This window comes from Chenopodium album, chromosome 19 (assembly GCF_948465745.1).
Source record: "Chenopodium album chromosome 19, dcCheAlbu1.1, whole genome shotgun sequence".
NCBI lineage: Eukaryota > Viridiplantae > Streptophyta > Magnoliopsida > Caryophyllales > Amaranthaceae > Chenopodium > Chenopodium album.
In genome coordinates, this window is record NC_137852.1 from 18,025,635 (window position 1) to 18,047,953 (window position 22,319).

Sequence of the window (22,319 nt, forward strand, 5' to 3'; positions counted from 1 at the left end):
ACATATTAGGGCATAAATTCGGTCCTTTCATGGCTATTTTGAGCATAATTAAATCGCATTTAATCTATTCCAAAAGTTTAATCCCATTAAATATAACAATTGAACCATAATTAAATATTCTCCCTCCTAATTGAATAAAAATTGTGGATTATCAAAGAATTATTGGCAATATGCGTAAATGCAATAGGCTAACTGATACCACTGTAGGGTTCTATAGGTACTACGCAGCGGAAATAACATGAATCATATTCATACAGTACGTAATCCAAGGATCTAATGCATAACACATAAAGAACAAATAATTGTACCTTTGAAGCGTGATTCCACGTGCGATCGAGCAAGAACAAAGGGAGATAAAGAACCCCAAGCGTGATTCCTCTACTTGGTCCACGGGCACAGATTAAGACCTCCACTAATGCTAGTTAGTCGTGACTGAACGCTTCAATCAACCTTCAACGGAGAGGAGAGACACACTAACCAAGAACCACCACGATGACCACCACACGCGCCACCAAGGGGTGGCCGGCCGTACGGACGTGAAGGGAGGATGAGGGCCGTGAGTTGGAGAGAGGATTAGGGTTTTGGGATTGGTTGCATTGATGTCAAAATTCACAGTGTGTGAATTATGACTGCTACTAACAAACCCTAGGCATGGATCTTATTTATAGATCTCATCTCTAAATAAGAGCCCATGTCAAAAGCCCAAAACCTAATTCCAATCTAACTATGCTAGCTTAATCCAATTCATGATTAGTTAATTGCTCATGAGGCCCATTAATGGGCCTCTTACTTGCTTAACCCAATACCCTTGTGTGTGACCAATATAGGATCCATTCTAAAGGGCTTTGGACCATTTGACTAGCCCAAAGATCATCTCTCATAGTCTAGCAATAGAGGATGACGCCCCAATAGAATGAACTTATTATCTCCATAATAGTGATCCTTGATATATCTAGTAATTGCACTTATCGAAGACATAATTCCTTCACCCGGATCTTTGGGTAGTTTAAAAGTCGGCCCATGTCCCGACCCGGGAAAACCGGGTACCCGGTTTTCCCGGGTCGGGTCTTAAGGTACCCGAATATATTGAATCCATTTTACCAAAATTATAATCAATTAGAATAAATTATTTTAATTTATTTTATAAAAGAGACAGACTATGAACAATTGCAAATTTTATCCAAAATAAAAAAATTAACAATTGCAAGTCTATAAAATCCAAAAAATTGAAGGATGCTTGCAATATTTTATCATACATTAACATAGAAAAACACCATTAACAATTACAAATGAATGTCTTCCTTAAAATTTATATATGAACTCGGACCCATCTCGAAGCATCAAAATTAATGTGTACTTGTTGTTTACGGCTGCCATGGTGCACGACGATAGCTGAACTCGGACCCATCTCGAACCATCTTCGTGTGCTTGCTGTTTGTGGCTGCCGGTTTGCCGCTGCGGTGTGGTCGTGTGATTGTGTGAGAAAGGGAATGAAGGGGTGAGTGTGTGGTTGGCGGCAAAACAATAATGATTTTGGGGTTTCAAAAATAGAAGAAATGAAGGAGAATGAGAGTAGGAGAGAGAGAGAGCGAGGAAGGAGAGAGAGAGAGGGGATGGAGAGAGATTGAATGACGCTGTGGTGGGCTGGTGGCTGCCAAACTTTGAAAGTGGAACAAAACCCTACTAGGAATAATATACTACCTCCGCTTTAGATTACTCGCAACAAAGGACATGTTTGCGAAAACCTAGGCAAAAGATTGAAAGTATAATTATTGAAAAATAAGGGTATATACTTAACTATTAATCCAACAAAAAAAAATCAATTTTAATTAACTTAAATAACCCACTACCACCGACACCACCAAGCATCACCGAAACCAGCCGCCACCACCTCCCCGCATCACCTAAACCACTGACCACCACCACCCGGCGTCGAAACCGACGAACCCAGCACCACCGACACTCGTCGATCCCATCGAAACCACTCACCCTTGAACTCACCAACCCACAAAACCACGACCCCACCACCATCAGCACCGAAACCACGAAAACCACCAACCCACCAACACCGATCCCACGAACCTTCATCGAACCTAGAACCCTTGAACCCACCACCACCACCAACCCAGCGAAACCACCCGAAACAACTCACGATCCTGTACAATCCAAACCCAGAACCTTCATCAAACCAAGCACCCCAATCAAACCCACAATAGAAACCAAAACAAAAGCCACAATCGAAACCAAAACAAGACCCTCAACCAAACCAACGAACCCACGATGCCACTACACCCACGAACCTATCAACCACGAACAAACCTTTCACGAACCCACAAACCCTTCTTTATCATCAATTAAAACTTTAATTGGTCAAATTTAACCATCAAACTCGTCAAAACTCTCGATCTAGAGTTTTGATGGTTAAATTTGACAATAAAATCTTTGAATTTGGGTTTCAACGCCAATAAGGAAACAAAAAGCAAAGAAAGAGAGAAAACAGAGGCGGCGATGTCAGTCGTGGTTGCCATTGAAGATGGTGGTGGTGGTGGTCGGTGTTAGTGGCGGTGGTGATGGTGGTGGTTGCCATTGAAGATGGTGGATTATGAAGGAAGAGAAAGAAAACTTATGAAGGAAGATGTTGAATGTAGGAGGAGGGGAATGAATAAGATGAATGTGGTGGTAAGGTGAAATTAATTAACCTTAGGGATTAACGTAATAAGAATAGATTTATAATTTGATTAGGATGTTTTAAAAAAAAGTAAGGGTAAAATAGTCATTTTGTAGGAAAAACTTACTAAAAAAGGAAAGAAAATAAGTTGTTGCAAGTAATGTGAAGCACCCATTTAAGAAAACGGTTGCGAGTAATCCGAAGCGGAGGTAGTGTATATTTAAAAAAAAACTTAACGGGTCAGCAGGTACCCGTTTAGCATACAAGGCGGCCCATGACCCGACCCACCACACTCTTTTATTACTGGGTCGGGTACCCAACCCGAAAATTTGTCAAAAAAATCTCAAATTACCCGTCGGGTATTTTGCGGGTCGTCGGGTCACTAGGTCGGGTCAATCAGGTCGGGTTTTTTTGAATACCCCTAACTCTTAGGAATAGTGTGCTACCTACTATACGTCTATACCCTAAAAAAATGTGTATTAAAAAGTGTATTTACATATTTACCCTCATTAATGTATTTAATGTTTTTAATTCAAAGCTTTATATATACATCATCAATTAATCAAAGTTTTTTCCTAAAAAAAATAATTCAAAGTTTTATTTAATTAATTTATTTTTTACAAAAAAGGGCAATTATGTATGTATATCAATGATCGTTAATTGCCTTCATGTTTCTTGGTGTCCAGTGATTTGTTATTGTTTTTATTATTCTCTTTGTTTTCATAAGTGGGTGTAGTTTCCTTATTTCTTTTTTTTAAAAAAAACCATTAGAAAAATTCAAAACTTTTCATTTAGGGCCGAACTGAACTGAAGTGAGCTTAACTTAACTTTTTACAAGAGAAGGGAATTAGGAGCTGAACTAAACTTATTAGAGCTGAGTTGTGCTGAACTGAATTGAACTTATAAAATAATCGTATGAGAACAGGCCCTTAGTACCCTCTCCATAACTAGATCCCTTGCAATCCCTCCATCCACCACCCTTTTCTTTCACTAAATTACCAAGAGACCGTTTGTTGAGTCTTGAAGGTTTTGATGATGATGCACTTAAACAAAGCAAACTTCAAACTAATAAGAGTTTTCTAAGTGTTGTATCTAGACAGGTGAAGTTGACTTTGGAAGTGGAAGAGTAGCCTAGTTTATGAAGACTCATAAAAGAGCTCAAGGAAAGTTAAGAAAGACAGAAGAAGAGTTCCTTTACAGGAACTAATAAAGTTCCCTAACAGCACAGCAAGTCAAGGGGTTGACTTGGTCTGCGCTGAAGACATCAGGTTTTTGAAAGAACTTGGTCTACGAAGTTCCAGTTTAAAACTGGAAGTAAATTAACAGCAGGAACTTAGTCAGAGTATTGGCGTGGAAATTAAGTTTTAATAAAGTCTTTATCTTTAGAATTGCTGTAAATATGTTAAGTAGGTTAATGCATGCGATTTATTAGAAACGTGATAAAAGCTTGGCAAGCTTCTTAAAATTAGAAAATTAAAAAGATAAAGTTTTAGGAAAAGATTTTCTAAACAAGATTTATTTTCTTTAAAACCGATTATCAAAAAGATATTATATTTTGAGGTAATCTATCTTTTTTAAATTTCAAAAATATTTTCTTCTAAAAAGATTTACTTAGAAAATCGGGTTTTCGGATTTAAGAAATTAACATGTTTATCTTTTAAAACCCTACTTTCTATGCAAGCAAATCTTGTATAAATAGTGGAGATCAGAGAATTCATTCTCTGTGAGTTTATGCGTGAAGAATTCTAGTGCTTGATAGTATAAGTTTGCCAAGTCTTTAGCTTTGTCACAGTTGTTTCGGGTTTCATGCATTGCTTATCTCTCATATAGTAGAGTCATTGCTTTGTAATTGGTTGGGGTACTTGGGTGTGTGTTTGTAATTGTCTTCGCATACAATAGTGAGCCTAGTACTCAGTGAGTACTGTTTTGGGTGTTTTTGTCCCTTGGGAGAGTTACAACTCGAAGACTGGTCCGGAGGGCTTCTGTACTTGCAAAATCAACGGAGACACCGTTTGGGTGGTGCTCCGCCTCCAACGCTCAAGTTAGTAACTTGAAGGAGAGAAAAAGGTGCGGAAATTTAGGTGGGGATCTGCTAGGTTTTCTAGCTCAGTTGTCTCTATCAAAGAGACAGTTTGTAGTAAAATGGAAAAAAACGTGCCCTCCAAAGGAGGGGAATCTCCCTATTTATAGGGTCATTGGGATTTGTGCCCCTGATCAGGTGACAGAACCCTAATCAGAAATGGGATGCGCCGTATTACGGCTTTCTCGAGATTTGGGCCTAAAGGCCGACTTTCTCCCCAAATATCCGGAATGACACGTGTCACACAGGGATAGGTCCACTTTGGACCATCCTAGGGCTGACACGTGTCACCCTCTGATTGGGCCACATGGGGGGGTAAAATTACCCAAACATTTGCCCCTCACAGGTGTGACGTGGCACGCCACGTGGCATCTGTGACACGCGTCACTCTCTGAGTGGTGGTAATTTTACCGCCTAAATTTAACTTTTCAACTTCTGAGTAAATTACGGGAATACCCCTTCATTTACCCTCTTTATATAGCCGTTTTACCCTCATATTTTCGTTACGCTTCACAAAAATTTCAGAGCAAACTTAGAGAGAATCTTGAAAGAGAGAACAGAAGTCATCCGTCTAAGTCAGGCGCAATTTCGAAGAAACTTAGTCGCACCAACATAGGCGGACCCGTCTACCTTCAGATATCAAATCTAAAGGTACCGTCTCTGACTCTTTCAGCTCTTTTTTCATTTTTCCGCTTGTATATATTCCTTGCAATAAATGGATTCATCACCAACACCAAGGCACAACCTAGGGTAGAATCCAGCCGTTCACTAGGGACGGCTGAGTCTAGGACTGGTAGTGCCGTCTCAGGGTGTTGGGACCACCCTCATGCTTGGATTCCGACCATTTGCGCGTCTGTGCAGGACACAATGGCTCGGACTATGCAGACGGCACAAGATCCAGATTATAGGAGCGATGGCTCAGGCGGCCAAACGCCTGAGGGGGAGACGTCTGGCTTTGGACACCAGACGGCTCTAGAGAGATCCCCTCCGCGTGGCCCCCCAACTCCTCCTGATTCCTTTTTGGAGGAGTGCGACCAAAGCGTAGAGGAGGTCAACAACCAAGGCGGTGAGGAGGCCGCCTCAGCTTCCATATCTTTATCTGGGGAGGAGACGGGAAGTGGTCTTGACGTCTCTTCCTCTGAAAGCAGTGACGATCTTCCCCCGTTTGAGGATAGCGAGGAAGAAGAGATGAAGACGTGGAAGGAGAAAGATGATCCCTTTAAGATCCACGTCTCCTCAAAAGACATTGACCTTATGGAAAAAGGTCTTGATAAGTTTTTGAAGGCACACCCCATGGGAGACGGGTGGAAAATAAGGGTGCCTCCCCCAGACGGCACCATTTCCTGGGAAGACACTGAACGCAACGCAAATGACTACTTCGGCTGTTACGAAGCGACGTTCAGGGCGGGTCTTCGCTTCTCCCTTCACCAGGCGGTGAAGGCAATTTTGAGAGGCTATGGCCTCGGAGTCTGGCAACTTACCCCCAATTCTTGGGCAAACATTCTGGGGTATGTTGCCGCCTGCGAATTCCAAGGGGTTCACCCCCGCTGGGAGGCATTCGCCAAGATGCACTATCTCAGTCGCAACTCAGGCGGATACAGAGCGTGGTATACTCTGACCACGTTCCCCCAATACATGATGACCTTGGATAAGGTCTCCAAGTTCGACGGCTGGAAACACAGGTTCTACCTGTGCACGGCTCCCACCAAGCGGGAGAACTACGAGCTCCGTCAGTACAATAAAAAGCCCGACCTCATGGGTCGGAAGTGTTGTCTTCCTCGAATCCCGGATGAGGACTTCGACAAAATAATTGAGGCTGATCTCTTCAGCCTCACAGACGCAACCCTGTCAACCGGGGATACAATAAAGGTTCCAAAAAACTGGATCCCCAAGAGCGCCTGGTTCAGGGACGAGTGCTTCCTAGCCGCCTGCGGACTAGGGCACATGTTTGATAGACGTATGCGCCTGAATTACTTCCGTCTATAGTACTTTTGTGTCGGAAATATATTTCTTGAAAATGTTCTAACTGTTTTCCCGTCTGATCTTTGCAAAAGACGCATTAAACATGTTGCCTGAAGAAAAGACCCCCAAGCGGTCCTCAGCACAGATCCGCCGAGACGTGGCGGAAGCCTAGGCGTGTGAGCTCAGGGCCAAGGTAAACGCCTGACCTGCTTTGTGAGTACTTTCAAAGTTTCCTCACTTCGCCTGTTAACGTTAAGTTTGTTATTTTTCCAGGGAGGCAAGGTGGACAAGACGTTTGAGAAGAATATCAAACGGGCTAGGGAGGAGACCCCCGTCTCTAACCCTAGGAAGTCCTCAAAAAAGGCCGCCTCTTCTGCCACTCCTGTTGCCCCGTCTGGGAGGCAAATGAGAGTTGGAGGGAGAAATGAGCAGGTGGCAGGCCCCTTTGGCCTAGATTTGGCCCTCCGTCTTCCTGCAACCGGGGGGCTCTCAACGGCTGCCAGCGGCTCTCGCCGCGCCGGCTCTGCAGGTAAGAACCCTTTTGAATCCCCGCCTGAACTGGGATGGCCGTTGCGAGTGAAATCACACTCCCAGCAAACGTCATCCTCACACGGTCGGAACCAGATAGGCACTGCTTTAGTAACTCAATCTGATGCTGATTGTGGTGCAGATCAATCGCCTCGCTGGCCAGACGTCCAGAAGCATGCCAAAGCCATGCTGGAGGCCGTCAGCAAACGGGATAAGGATGCTATCCCTGGGATTGAGACGTTCAATCTTGAACGTATCTTGACCCTCCTGGCTGAGGTAGACTACTTAACCATTTTTTCAATAACTTTTTCTGCCCCTTTCCCCGCCTGCATCCTTAACCTTGTTCATTTTTGTAGGCCATGATGCGGGTAGACGGGCTCAAGCGTCCTTACACCCGCAAACGGGATGAGGTAAGACGGGCCAAGCAGTCCGCCACAAATGCCACTGACATTGCTTTGCACTCCTCTATAGTTAATGAAATTAAAACTAAAGCAACCCAAATGACGCAGGCGGCCAGGATCTCAGAGCTGGAGTCGCAGCTGCAGGCGGCCAACCAGAAGGCTGAGGCTGCAGAGACGGCCCAGAAACAGGCAGAGGCGGACCTCCCTAAACTTAGGGAGGACCTCAAGAAGGCCCAAGAGAGCCTCCAAGAACTTCAAGGTGCCTCTTCAGAGAATGCTGATCTGAAGAGCAAAATTGCTAAAATGGAGGAGGAGGCGGCGAAAGCTCAGGAGAACTTCCGAGCAACCCTTGAGGCGGAGCAAAACCGTCTGGTTACTGAGATGGCCGCCGACAATGATGCCATGATGAGGATCGCCTGGGAAGCCTTGTATCCTGGAAAGGAGTATGGCGTCTGGGCTCTGGCTCACAAGTATGCTGATGAAGTCATCTACTTGCGAGAGAAGGGTCTGCCGGAGCCTGAGTCCTTCCTCGTCTGGGCTGAGACGGAACAACCTGAGCCTGAAGCCGAAGCTGAGGCTGAAGCTCCAGAGGTTGAGATCATCGAGGAGGAGAGGGACCAGGAGGGGCCGCCTGCAGGGCAGTGATTTCAGCGGCTGTGTGCCAAGTCTTCTTTTTTTATTTTTTCTGCGGCAGTATGCCATTTACTTTTCTTTTCCGGCCTGCGTGCCGAGTATATTTGTATCTTTACCGGCTGAGGAGCCGTGTTTTTAACAAACAATTTCACTTTCCCGGACGGGGTCCGGATAACAATTGATCCATCACAGCCGTTTGGCTGGGTGGAAATTTAATGAATGCACCGACTGAGTCGGTTTTGATCTTTTCTGCGCTTGTGTTTGCACTTCAATTTTCAATTTTTTTTCAATTTTTTGCCTAACTTATCAAAAGCATACGGCTTCAATTTTCAATTTTTTGCCTAACTTATCAAAAGCATGCGGCTTCAATTTTCAATTTTTTGCCTAACTTATCAAAAGCATGCGGCTGTCCTTGCCCCTAGACGGCTGTGTGCTTGGTTTCAAGTGGAGTTGGTTGATTGACTTGGGAACGTCTGATGCTGCAAAGAGCATGATACGTTTGTAAGTCAATCAATCACAGTAGTGATTGCCCCAAACCAAGTGCACAGCCGTACATTTACAGGCGTTTCCGCTTCTACCTAGACGGTAATGTCCGTCTAGGTGAAGTTCATTTAGCCATTGTACAACTCTTTTGCCCCAAACGAGGATGTGTACAATTTTAATGCGAAAAACGCTAAGTAAGGAATGCAGCCGGTAGCCGACTGATGTCCATGGACATCCGATTTTCCAACCTTAATCATTCCTTAAGTTGTTCAGGCAGACGGCTATGAATGGCTGATTCAGCCGTCCAATCTTGGCCGCCTGCATTGGTACGAAAAGTAAGCAAGTTGGCTTCTCTCTGCGACGATTGCACCCGGAGGGGTGTCGCCAGACGCCTTAGTCCGTGTAGGGACAGGCGATTTTATGAGAAAATCAGCCGTCTGGTCATTGGCCTCTGGTCTTGTTTGAGACCGGCTGTGTAGCCACTAAGCGTTTTTGTGCTTAGCTTAATTATCTGGCCATTGGCCTCTTCGTCAATCAGACGTCAATTCAATTTCCAAGTATCAAACTTAGAAAAACAAACAGGTAACCCGTCTGTAATTCAGACGGGATATAAGATACTCAAAAGTGAAAACAAAAGGCAACTTCTCATTAATGTACACTTCTTGTTTACAAAAATCATTACAAAATCTCAGAAGTAGTATTTTTTCAAATTATCTACGTTCCAAGTTCTAGGCAGGCGCCTGCCGTCTGGAGTTTCCAGGCGGTAGGTGTCGTCTCTTACTTCTTCATAAATCCGGTAGGGGCCTTCCCAATTAGGAGTTAGCTTTCCAAGCTCATTGGCCCTACTGGTTGCCTCCATTTTCCGTAACACTAGGTCGTCCACTTTCAAAGGACGCCTGTGTACTCTCTTGTTGTAGGCTCTTGTCATTCTCAGACGGTAAATCTCATGACGCAAGGCGGCATTGCCCCTGCGTTCTGGAAGTGAGTCCAATGCCAGGCGCATTGCCTCCCAGTTTGCCTCTTCATCATATAGCATGACTCGGAGAGTCGGCTTATAGTGCTCAATGGGCAAGACGGCTTCAGCACCGTAAACCATGAGAAATGGGTTTCACCGGTTGCCCCCTTTGCCGTTGTCCGGATGGCCCATAGGACATGAATTAATTCTTCAGCCCATAAGCCACCGGCTCTTTCAATTTTCTTCTTTATACCGTCTGAGATCAATTTGTTGAAGGCTTCAACTTGGCCGTTTGCTTGGGGCCGACCAACTGATGCAAAATAACTTGAGATCCCCTGATCTCCCAACCAAGTCTTAAGCTGAGGTGTCTCAAACTGAGGCCCATTATCGAACACCATAGACATAGGTACCCCATACCGGGTGATGATATTCTTCCAGATGAAGGAGATCACGTCTGAGGTCTTGATATTTTTTACCGCCTCAGCCTCTACCCACTTGGTAAAATAATCCATAGCCACCAAGATGTAGCGCTTTCCGCTTGGAGCAGGCGTGTAAGGACCCAAAATGTCCATGCCCCATTTTGCAAACGGGATTGGGCTGTGGATGGCCGTCATATCAGTAGCCGGACGATGAATAAGTTTGCCAAATTTCTGGCACTTGTCACATTTTCTCACCAATTTCTTGGCGTCTGCCTCTAAAGTGGGCCAAAAATAATGTCGCCTGGCTCTGACAGCTAGAGATCTGCCGCCTATATGGGAGGCGCAGAACCCTGAGTGCAAGTCTTCGAGAACTTCCTTCCCCTTCTCTGGGGTTACACACTTCAGAAGAGGCTTAAGAAACCTCGCCTTGAAGAGCTCTCCGTTTCTTAACTCGAAGTTTGCAGCTCGCTTTTTCAGAACGGCTGCCTCCTGTGGCGAATCAGGAAGTGTCCCGTCTGAGAGATAGGCCCGGATGCCATCCATCCAGGTAGAGCTTCGGTCTAGGACTCCAATGGGATCTTCATAAATGCTTCTTTTTTCAAGTACTTCCCAAAAGACTGACCGAGGCGTATCATGGCAGGCGGAGGATGCGAGTTTTGACAAGGCATCCGCCTGGTTGTTATCGGACCTGGGTACTTGATTCAAATGAAATTCCTCAAGTGACCCAGCCTCCTCTTTGACCGCCTGAAGATATTTGATCATAGCCGGGTGAGTTGCTTCAAATGTGCCCTCATATTGGCTAACGACCAACTGTGAATCAGAGTAGGCGTCAATTTTTGTTGCCCCTGCCGCCTTACACATGCGGATTCCGGCTAGCAGGGCTTCATATTCCGCCTCATTGTTTGAGGCCTGAAACTTGAACCGTAGTGCATACTCATATCTTTCCCCCTCAGGAGACTCATAAATTACGCCTGCACCACAGCCGCTTTTTGTTGAACTCCCGTCTACATACACTTTCCAAACCTGATTGAGATTATCCGGAGCCACCGGACGGGTCATTTCCACAATGAAGTCGGCAAACGCCTGACCTGTCACTGTCTTTCTCGGTTCGTAAGTGATTTCAAGACTTTGCATTTCAATAGCTCATTTTAACATTCTGTCGGATGACTCCAAGGTAGACATTGGCCGCTTGAGTGGCTGGTCGGTGTAAATCACCACCGGATGAGCCAGAAAGTAAGGCTTCAACTTTTTGAATGCCATGTACAAAGCAAGACCAAATTTTTCAACCACGGGGTACCGAAGTTCAGCATTTTTAAGAACATGGCTAATGAAGTAAACCGGGAGTTGAGCGCTGTCTCGCTCAGCAAGGAGAACGGCACTGAGAGCATGATCTGAGACAGCTAAGTACATATACAACGTCTCCCTAGGTAAAGGGCTGACCAATCTAGGCAGAGAGTGCAAGTGCTCTTTCAGCTTCCGGAATGCCGTCTCAGCATCGTCTCCCCATTCGAACCTGGTCTTCTTCCTGATTGCTTGGAAGAAGTAAAGGCATTTATCACCTGACCGGCTGAGGAACCTTCCCAAGGCGGCCAGGCAACCAGTTAGTCTCTGAACTTCCTTGACAAAACGGGGTGACTTCATGTCAATTACCGCCTGTATCTTTTCGGAGTTAGCCTCTATCCCCCTTTGATCAATCAAGAATCCGAGAAACTTCCCAAACTCAACACCAAAGACGCATTTCTTGGGGTTTAACATGACCTTATGCCGCCTGAGGGTGGTGAACGTTTCTCGGAGATCAGCAAGGTGATCCGCCTGTTGCTTGGATTTGACTATCATGTCATCTATGTACGCCTCCACATTCCTCCCAATTTGATTAATGAAGACCGTATTAATCATCCGTTGGAAAGTGGCAGGCGCATTCTTCAAGCCAAACGGCATCACAGTATAGCAGAATAACCCTAAATCAGTGACGAAGGCCATCTTCTCTTGATCTTTCTTCCAGAGGGGTATCTGATGGAAGCCGGAGTAGGCGTCCATAAAACTCATCAAGGCGTGACCGGCTGTAGAGTCGACCAGACTGACGATTTTCGGAAGCGGGTAACTGTCCTTTGGACACGCCTTGTTGAGGTCTGTGTAGTCCACACACATGCGCCAGGTCCCATTCGGTTTCTTGACAAGGACCACATTGGCCACCCAGTCGGGGAAATTACAGGGCCGAATGAACCTGGCGTCTAGCAGCTTTTTGACTTCGGCAGCTGCCGCCTGACTTCTTTCCTCGCCATGGTTTCTTTTCTTTTTCCGGATGGGCTTCTTTTTGGGATCCACGGCGAGTTTGTGGACAGCGAGATCCGGGCTGACGCCTGGCATCTCTTCCACTTCAAAGGCAAAGATGTCTTTGAATTCTTTCAGCAGAAGGTGCAAGCTTGCACCCAGAGTAGCATAAGCAACCGTCCCAACCTTCACCGTACGCTCTGGACGGCTGTCGTCCAGAACGAGATCAATGTTTTCTCTAGCCGGTTGGGGACGGAGCTCGTCTGACCGTTCCCCGGTCAGTGATTGCTATTTTTTCTCTTTCTTCACCTCCACCAGCAGAGGCACTTTTCTTTTCTTACCAACGGCTGGTGGGGCAGGGTTGGCATCCTTGACATCGTCAAGGTCTATTGGTTCCTTCTCTTAGCCGTCTGAGGCCACAGTATCTTTCACGGCTGAGAGATAGCACTCCCTTGCCGTCTTCTGATCCCCGTTCAGGGAACCAACAGAGCCGTCATCCCGCTCATACTTGATGAGCATGAGAGACGGGATGATCACCGCCTTAGCTTCGTTGAGGGTTGGCCTACCAAGGATGATATTGTAGGCGGTCAACTCCTCAACGACCAAGAACCTGACGACAATCTGTCATCCCTGGCCTTTTTCTCCCAGCCGGATGGGCAAGTCAACTCTGCCGGCTGGGTAGACCATCCCACCCCCAAAACCAACCAAGGGGTGGGTAACCGGATGCATGCTGCTGACATTATATTTCAGCTTCTGCAGGCACCGGAGGCTGATAATATCCAACGAGCTGCCGGTGTCAATAAGGATCCGTCCAACCAGCTGATTGGCAACCTTACATTCAATGACAACTGGGTCGTCATGCGGACGGCGGACGCTGCCCCTATCCTTCTCAGTTATGAGGACGTTTGGGAAGGTGGAGGAGGCAGACGCCTGCTCATCATCATCCTTATCCATCTTTCGAAGATGGCTCTTGGTGCCCCGGATGGTAGGGCCACCACATGAAAACCCGCCTGCTATGGTGTAGACCGGATCCTTGTCGGTTTCCGAGCTACTAGCAGGCTGGGGGCCAGCCTTGGAGGACTGACCCTTATTCTTCTTCTTTGCCCCAGCTGGGGACTTAGAGATGTAGGACTTTAGAAGCCCCTTGTCAGCCAGGCGGTCCAACGTCCGCTATAGACTGAAGCAATCGTTGGTGTCATGGCCAACCTCCTCATGGAACTGGCAAAATTTATTTTTGTTCCGCGACTGGACGAAACTCTTCATCGAATTCGGCTTCTCAATAGACAGCCGATCCTTCACCTCCATGAGGATGGAGTTGCAATCTTTGTTAAACTCGTACTTGGGGACGTACGGTTTAAACTCTTTCTTTTTCTTCTGGGACGGCTGGTCAGAATCACTAACCGCCCAGACTTCTTTTCTCTTTTTGCTCCTCTTCTTTTTTGTTACCCGGCTGAGCAGACCGGCTTTCTTTTTGTTTGTCAGACTTCTTGGAGTCTGACTGGCTACCAGGCGAGCAGAGGTCGGTAGCCTGAATGTAGCTCTCCGCCTCCCTCAGGGCCGCCTGTAGCGTAAATGCCCCTTTTCGAACAAGGTCAAACTTAAAGGTCGACCCGTCCTTCATACCCTTGAAGAAGTCTGTGAAAGCTACCTCGTCAGACAGCCCCTGGATCTGTATTCTGACCAGGTTAAACCGCCTGACATATGAGCGTAGCCCTTTTCTCTCACCCTGCTTGACGGTGCTCAAATCAAGGCTCGTCTTCTTGGCAGGAATGTTCATAGAGAAGTTGGTAGCAAACAAGAAGGCTAGCCTCTTGAAGCTGTCAATAGAACCGGCTGGCAAGTTGCCAAACCACTGCTGGGCAATGCCCTTCAGTGTAGCCGGGAAACAACGGCACCAGGTGGCATCGTCCCAACCTTGCAAGCACATGAGGTTGGTATACGCCATCAGGTGGTCTTCTGGGTTGGTGGTACCATCATAGGTGCCCACCAATACATTCTTAACCTTGGCCGGCTGAGTCGCCTCGGTTATATTGGCTGCAAAGGCAGACGGTTGTTCGCCTAGCCTCATTAGCCGAAGCTGCCAGTCCAGAGGCTGGGCAGGAGTATATGCCGCCTGACCTCCAAAAGGAGGTGGCTGCATGAATTGGAGGCCATATTGCCCATACTGCGCCTGAGGTGCGTATGGCATAGACCCTATCATCAGCAGAGGTTCGGTGTTGATGGATTTACCGCCTGTCCGACTCTCATGCAAGGACATAGAGTTCCTTGCAGAAGCTTGCTTGAAGCTGTCTGGAAAGCTTGAGGTAGAAGCTGACTCAGACTGCTGCTGCCTCCTTCGATTGATGACTTCTCGAGCATCGAAGGTGGAGGCTTTTTTGCCCTCCGGCTGGGGTCGCCGGGGCATCAGAATCTTAGACCAGTCAAGTTTTGCGGTTGCCTTCTCCTTTGGGTGAGGAGTTGGCTGCCTGTCCTTGACCGGCTTCTTCTTCTTCCCATCATTGGGAGTCTTTTTAGCCGGCTGACTCTTGCTAGAGCCTGCCTTGTTTTTGTTGATCATGGCCTTGATTTCACCTTTGAAAGAGGTCATGAATTTCATGAGCTCATCTCGGGTGACTGGGGCTTGACCTTTGGCCTTCTGGGTTTCCCCTTCTGGCCTTCCAGATGGGCGCCTGCTTGGGCCCGCCTGGTCTTCATTTCGCTCCAGTTGATCTCTGGAACGAATAGATTTAGAGATGAGAGAGCCATCCTTAGATGTGTAGGTCTCCACATCATCATCTTCATCTTCTTCCTCCTCCTCAGTGAATACCTCTAGCTCAGGCTGAGGGGGAGGCTGAGGGATTTCAAACCCTACCGGCTGAATAACCGGTTGCATGTCGTCCGGGGTACCCGTCTGAGTGCCCGGACGTAGAGAGGTAGAATTGAGAATCGGTACAGAACTTTGAACCATCTTAAGGTACTCTCCCCACAAACGGCGCCAAATGTTTTGGGTGTTTTTGTCCCTTGGGAGAGTTACAACTCGAAGACTGGTCCGGAGGGCTTCTGTACCTGCAAAATCAACGGACACACCGTTTGGGTGGTGCTCCGCCTCCAACGCTCAAGTTAGTAACTTGAAGGAGAGAAAAAGGTGCGGAAATTTAGGTGGGGATCTGCTAGGTTTTCTAGCTCAGTTGTCTCTATCAAAGGGACAGTTTGTAGTAAAATGGAAAAAAACGTGCTCTCCAAAGGAGGGGAATCTCCCTATTTATAGGGTCATTGGGATTTGTGCCCCTGATCAGGTGACAGAACCCTAATCAGAAATGGGTTGCGCCGTATTACGGCTTTCTCGAGATTTGGGCCTGAAGGCCGACTTTCTCCCCAAATATCCGGAATGACACGTGTCACACAGGGATAGGTCCACTTTGGACCATCCTAGGGCTGACACGTGTCACCCTCTGATTGGGCCACATGGGGGGTAAAATTACCCTGAACAAGTACGAGTGAATCTAAGCCAGGGGTTTAGATTGGGTAGGATAGAGTCCTACTGTGTAGCAAGTTCGTTCTGGAACTTGTGAGTATAGGTCTGATTATAATAGGTTTGTAACTTGAGAAGTTTGCCCTATTATAGTGTGTTGGTTTGGTTTAGTTTGAAATCCCTTGAGAGGGTCGAGGTTTTACTTCCAATTGGGCCCTGGAAGGTTTCCTCGTAAAATATTGTGTGCATTACAAGTTCCTTTACATTCTGTTTTACATTCTGCGAAAAGTAATCATTAGGAACTCACCTACAATTCACCCCCCCCCCTCTTGTAGTGTTCGTCTCAACTAACTATTGGTATCAGAGCTAGGTTCTCACGTGAAAGCATATAATTGTGCTGAGTAAGTTCCTGAGGAGAGATGAATTACAAAGAGAAACTCGAAGAAGGTTATTCAACTCAACGACCACCCATGTTCAATGGTAAGTTCTATACCTACTGGAAGAACAGGATGGAGATATTCTTTAAGGCCGAAAATTACCAGGTTTGGCGTGTTATTGAATCTAGTGACTTTGAGGTAACCACAACCAATGACAAAAATGAGGTAGTTCCTAAATTTATTTCTGATTTTGATAAAGAAGATTATCAGAAACTTGAGTTAAATGCTTTAGCTATCAAGTATTTGCACTGTGGTCTTGGACCCCATGAACATAACCGAATCATGGGATGCAAGATTGCTAAACAAATTTGGGATCTGTTGGAAGTTACTCATGAAGGAACAAATGAGGTAAAACGCTCCAAAATTGATTTATTAATGTCCAGATATGAGAGGTTTGAAATGCAATCTAAAGAAACTATAGAGGAAATGTTCACTAGGTTCAACGATATAATTAATGAATTGAGTTCCCTTGGCAGGCACATCCCTATAGATGAACAGGCTAGAAAGATCCCGAGGAGTCTACCAAAAGATGAACGATGGAGGCCAAAGGTTATTGCAATGCAGGAATCAAAGGATTTTACAAAGTTCAACATGGAACAACTGGCTGGGTCTTTGATGACTCATGAACTTCATTTGAGTTCGAATGCAGAAAGTTCAAAGAACAAGGGCCTAGCTTTTAAAGCTCAAGACTTAGATGAGTCCGAAGTTGATGAGGAAGAGATGGCAATGCCAGTTAGAAGATTTAAAAAGATGATGAACAACAGGAAGTTTGATAGGAACAAGAAGGCAAGTTCCAAAGACACTAACTGTTTCAAGTGTGGCTCCAAAGATCACTTCATAAGGGACTGTCCTCTAAAGGAAAATGATAAAGGTTAGTTCAAAGGAAAGGAACAAGCCAAGGAGTCCAAAGCATACAAGCCTTACTTCACTAAGGAGAATGTAAAGAAAGCAATGATGGCTGCATGGGGAGACTCAGATTCGGATGAGGAAGAAGATCAGCCCACAGAAGAAACGACTCATCTATGTCTTATGGCTAAGACTGATGAAAAGGCCAAGTTATAAGAATACGAAGATGAGGTATGGTTTTCTTCAAATGAACTAAAACATTTCTCTAAGGAAAATTTGATACATACTGTTTTAAATATTCAGGAAGATTTAAAGGAACTCCGCAGATCTAAAGCACAAAGTGACAAGTTACTTGAAACTTACAAAGAACACAGTGAATGGATGGACAATATGAAATTTGATATTCAAAATAGGTTCTTTAGTCTTTTTGATGATAATGTTAATTTAAAGAAAAATCTTGAAAGACTAAAACATGACAATACTCTTTTGAATGTGGAACTCTCTTTGTTTAAAATTGGTGAAGCCATTCCCAACTCTGAGGTTCCTCTTCGTGATCAGTATCCAAACTTTGAAAAATTAAAAAATGATTTAGAAGAATTAAAATTGGATAAAGATAATCTCGAGGGGGAACTTGAAAGAGCTAGGAAAGGTAAGCAACCCATTGATTACAATGTGCCTGAATGGATTGTCAATGCTCAAACAAAGAGAACTAAAGGGTTAGGATATAAGAAGAAGTTCCAGAAAGAAAAGAAGTATGTGAACTTACCTAGTAGTATTGTTTGTCATTTCTGTGGTAAAACTGGACATAAGCAAGTTAAATGTCCCAAGAAAGAAAAGAGCACTTTGAAAAATGAAAATCATATTAAGCAGATATTAGTTAGGAAATCTGATTCAACATCTGTTATACAGGAACCCAAGAAAACCTGGGTTCCTGTCACTAACGTTTGATTCTTCATGCAGTTTCTAGTGAGGGGGAACAACACTTGGTACCTTGAAAGTGGTTGTTCTAAGCACATGACTGGAGATAAATCTCGATTTCTCTCACTGGATGCCTACTATGGTGGAACTGTGACCTTTGGTGAAAATATGAAAGGTGACATCGTTGCTATTGGTAAAGTAGGAAGGTCAAGTTCCCATGTTATTGATAATGTATTTTTTGTCGAGGGTTTGAAACACAACTTGTTAAGTATTTCACAATTTTGTGACAAAGGTAACTCTGTCAGCTTTACTTCTAATAAATGTAAAATCAACCACAATAACACTGGGAAAATAATTCTAGAAGGAACTTGTAAAAGGAACACATATATTGTGGATCTTAATGAGGTTCCTAAAAGTAGTTTAACATGTCTTAGTGTTATTGAGGATGATCCTCTACTATGGCATAAAAGATTTGGTCATGCGAGTTTTACTTTACTTGATAAGCTTAGATCCAAGGAACTAGTGGAAGGACTTCCTTGCATTAAGTTCCTATATGACAAAGTGTGTGATGCATGTGTTAGAGGAAAACAGACTCAAATCTCCTTCAAGTCTAAAAAGATGGTAAGCACCAAAAGGCCTTTGGAACTCATTCATATGGATCTCTGTGGTCCAATGAGAATCCAAAGTAGAAGTGGTAAGAGGATATGTAATGTTTATTGTTGATGATTATTCAAGATATACTTGGATATTCTTTCTTGTGAGTAAAGATGAAACATTTGATGAGTTTGTTGCTTTTGTGAAGAAAGAACAGAGAAAAATAGGTAATCAATTGGTACATCTCATATCAGATCATGGAACAGAATTTCAAAACTCCAAGTTTAGTGAATTCTGCACTGAACATGGAATGGATCACAACTTCTCTGCCCCCAAGAACTCCACAACAAAATGGTGTGGTAGAGCGCAAGAATAGAAGTCTTGAAGACATGGCTAGAACTATGCTGATCTCAAGTAGATTACCCAGGAACTTTTGGGCAGAAGCCGTGAACATAGCATGCGACATTCTTAACAGAGTATATGTCAGAGCGATCACCAACAAAACTCCCTATGAACTCATTAAAGGGAGAAAGCCTAATATTTCTTACTTTAGATCTTTTGGTTGTAAATGCTTTGTTCATAACAATGGTAAAAGGAACTTGGGAAAGTTTGATGAACGAAGTGATGAGGCAGTATTTCCAGGATATGCCTCAAATAGTAAAGCTTATAGAGTCTATAATAAAAGAACAATGTGTGTTGAAGAGTCTGTACATGAAATTTTTGATGAAACTGATAACATGTCTGATGTACAGAATGATGATGATGATTTTGAGATTGGGCTTGTACGTAAGCAAGATCAAGATGAAGAATCAGCATTATCATAGAAGCTGCAAGTTGAAAATGAAGGGAAGAAAATCCTGAGGCAAATGAAGAACCTACAATGGAGAATGCACCAAGAACTCCACTTCAAGATCAAGAACATAATGAAGGAAATGAGGAAGTTCCTGAAGAAGTATAAACTGAGAATCAAGAAGAAGTTCCTACAGAATTACCAGTCAACAACAATCAAGAAAGATTGTATCCGATCAAGGACTTTACACCAAAGCCCTGGAAACATCATAGATCACACCCAGTAGATGCAATCATGAGTGATATCACAAAAGGAACTCAAACTAGATCTTTTCTTAGAAACTTCTGTGCATTCTATGCATTCCTATCCTCTATGGAACCTAAGAACTATGTTGAAGCTTTAACTGACACTGACTGGATTAATGCTATGCAAGCTGAGCTGAATGAATTCGAAAGAAATAAAGTTTGGCATCTGGAACCAAGACCAAGTGATCAAAAGACAATTGGTCTAAAATGGGTGTACAGGAACAAACTAGATGAGCATGGTATTATTGTCAGAAACAAAGCAAGATTAGTTGTACAAAGGTTTCAATCAACAGGAGGGAATAGACTATGAGGAAACATTTGCTCCAGTAGCTAGGTTAGAGGCTATTCTCTTACTTATTGCTTTTGCTGCTTATATGGAATTTAGGTTGTACCAAATGGATGTAAAATGTGCATTTTTAAATGGTTTATTAAAAGAAGACGTCTATGTGGAACAACCTCCTGGATTTGAAAATCCAGAGTTTCCAAACCATGTTTATAAACTTGACAAAGCCCTCTATGGACTTAAACAAGAACCTAGAGCATGGTATGAAAGATTATCTAAGTTCCTTCTTGAAAATGGTTTTAAACAAGGCAAAATTGATAAAACTTTGTTTTTAAAATCAAATAGAACTGATATCTTATTTGTACAAATTTATGTTGATGATATAATTTTTGGTGCAACTAACGAATCTCTGTGCAAGTACTTTGCTGATCTTATGAGTGGAGAGTTTGAGATGAGCATGATGGGAGTTTTGAACTTCTTTCTTGGTTTGCAAATTAAGCAAACTGAGGAAGGAATTATGATCCACCAACAGAAGTTCATTAAGGAACTGATAAAGAAATACAAGCTTGATAATGCAAAGCCAAACAAAACTCCTATGGGAATAGCTACTAGATTGGATGAAGATCCATCTGGAACTTGCATAGATCAAATTATGTATCGAGGTATGATTGGTTCTCTACTTTACTTAACCGCTTGTAGACCTGATATATCTTTTAGTGTAGGTTTATGTGTCAGGTTCCAAGCTAATCCAAAGGAGTCTCACCTCAAAGTAGTAAAAAGAATCCTTCGTTACTTAAAAGGAACTGATAATTTGGGTCTCTTCTATCCTAGAAGTGACTCATTTGATTTAAATGGTTTTACTAACGCTGACTATGCATGTGATTTGGTTAATAGAAAAAGCTCTTCAGGTATGGCACAATTTTTAGGACCCTGTTTAGTTTCTTGGGGTTCCAAGAAGCAAAACACAGTTGCCTTGTCCACAGCTGAAGCTGAATATGTAGCTGCAACAGCTTGTTGTTCTCAAATGTTATGGATAAAGCAACAGGTCAGAGATCTTGGAATTATTTTTGAATGTGTCCCCATTTATTGTGACAATACAAGTGCTATTTGTATTTCTAAAGATCCAGTTCAACATTCAAAGGTCAAACATATCCACATTAGGCATCACTTTCTAAAAGATAATGTGGAGCAAGGGCACATTAAGTTAGAATTTTGTCCTACTGAAAATCAAATTGCTTATATTCTAACCAAGGCCTTGAACAGAGAAAGGTTTGAGAAATTGAGATTGGAACTTGGGATGATCAAGCTGACTTGATTGCTTCTGAAGTTCCAAGATATGGAAAAATCAGAATTAATGCAAATAGAGATAAAAAGGCTTCTACCACAATTATGGTGTGCTAAACATAGCTGAAGTGTCACCGTTGGTTAGTTCACAAACGCTCTAATACGTGTGTAATTAGTAATGTACATTGCATATGAGTATAAAGCGCGTTCCAAATATGTATTTTCTTTTTGAAAATTTAATGCATCTTTGAAAATAAATTGAATTTGGGAAGAAAACGAATTTTAAAAAGAATTTGAATAAAAAAATCCTGTTTGAATTTCGAAATAAATTGAACTTGTTCAATTAATGACCAAACAGCACTAAACCTTCCAAATTATCTCACACCGGTTCATTTAATGTAAAAGGCATCTTTCACCTACCTTACATCATCACTGTCAAATCATATTTACCCTCTGTGAAAATCTTTCTCAAAGCTTCTCAAATATTCCAAAGATTTGAACCTATGGCAATCATCACTTCCCTAAGCTCCTCTGAAAATTCCCAAAACGAACCAAAATCAGAAACTGAAATTGCATCTCCTCTAACCATGGTTTCTTACAAGGATCAAGAAAAAAACCAAACCGAAACTGCACCAACCTCATCCACTTCAAATTAAAACCCAAAAGAAAAGAACCCATCAGACAAGAAAGTGAAAACCTCTAACATCTTTGAAAGATTGAAAGAGTGGAAAGAAAAAATAAATAAAAAGAAGTTAGTGGAAGAACATATCAAGGAGGTCGAGGATTTCATGGCTGGATCTGCAGAATCGAAGGGGGAAAAGAAACAAAGGGGGAAGACGTTACGGAAGATCAATCAGAGCTTGAGGCTCAAGCTGGAAGGTATGTAGTTGACCAAAATTACCTCTTTAAAATTTTAACTTAATAGTTGAAGATATTAGTGAAAAATACTCATTAGAGACCGCGTAAATGCAAAGTGAGTTGATAATAAACAGATTTAACACCTGTCAATGG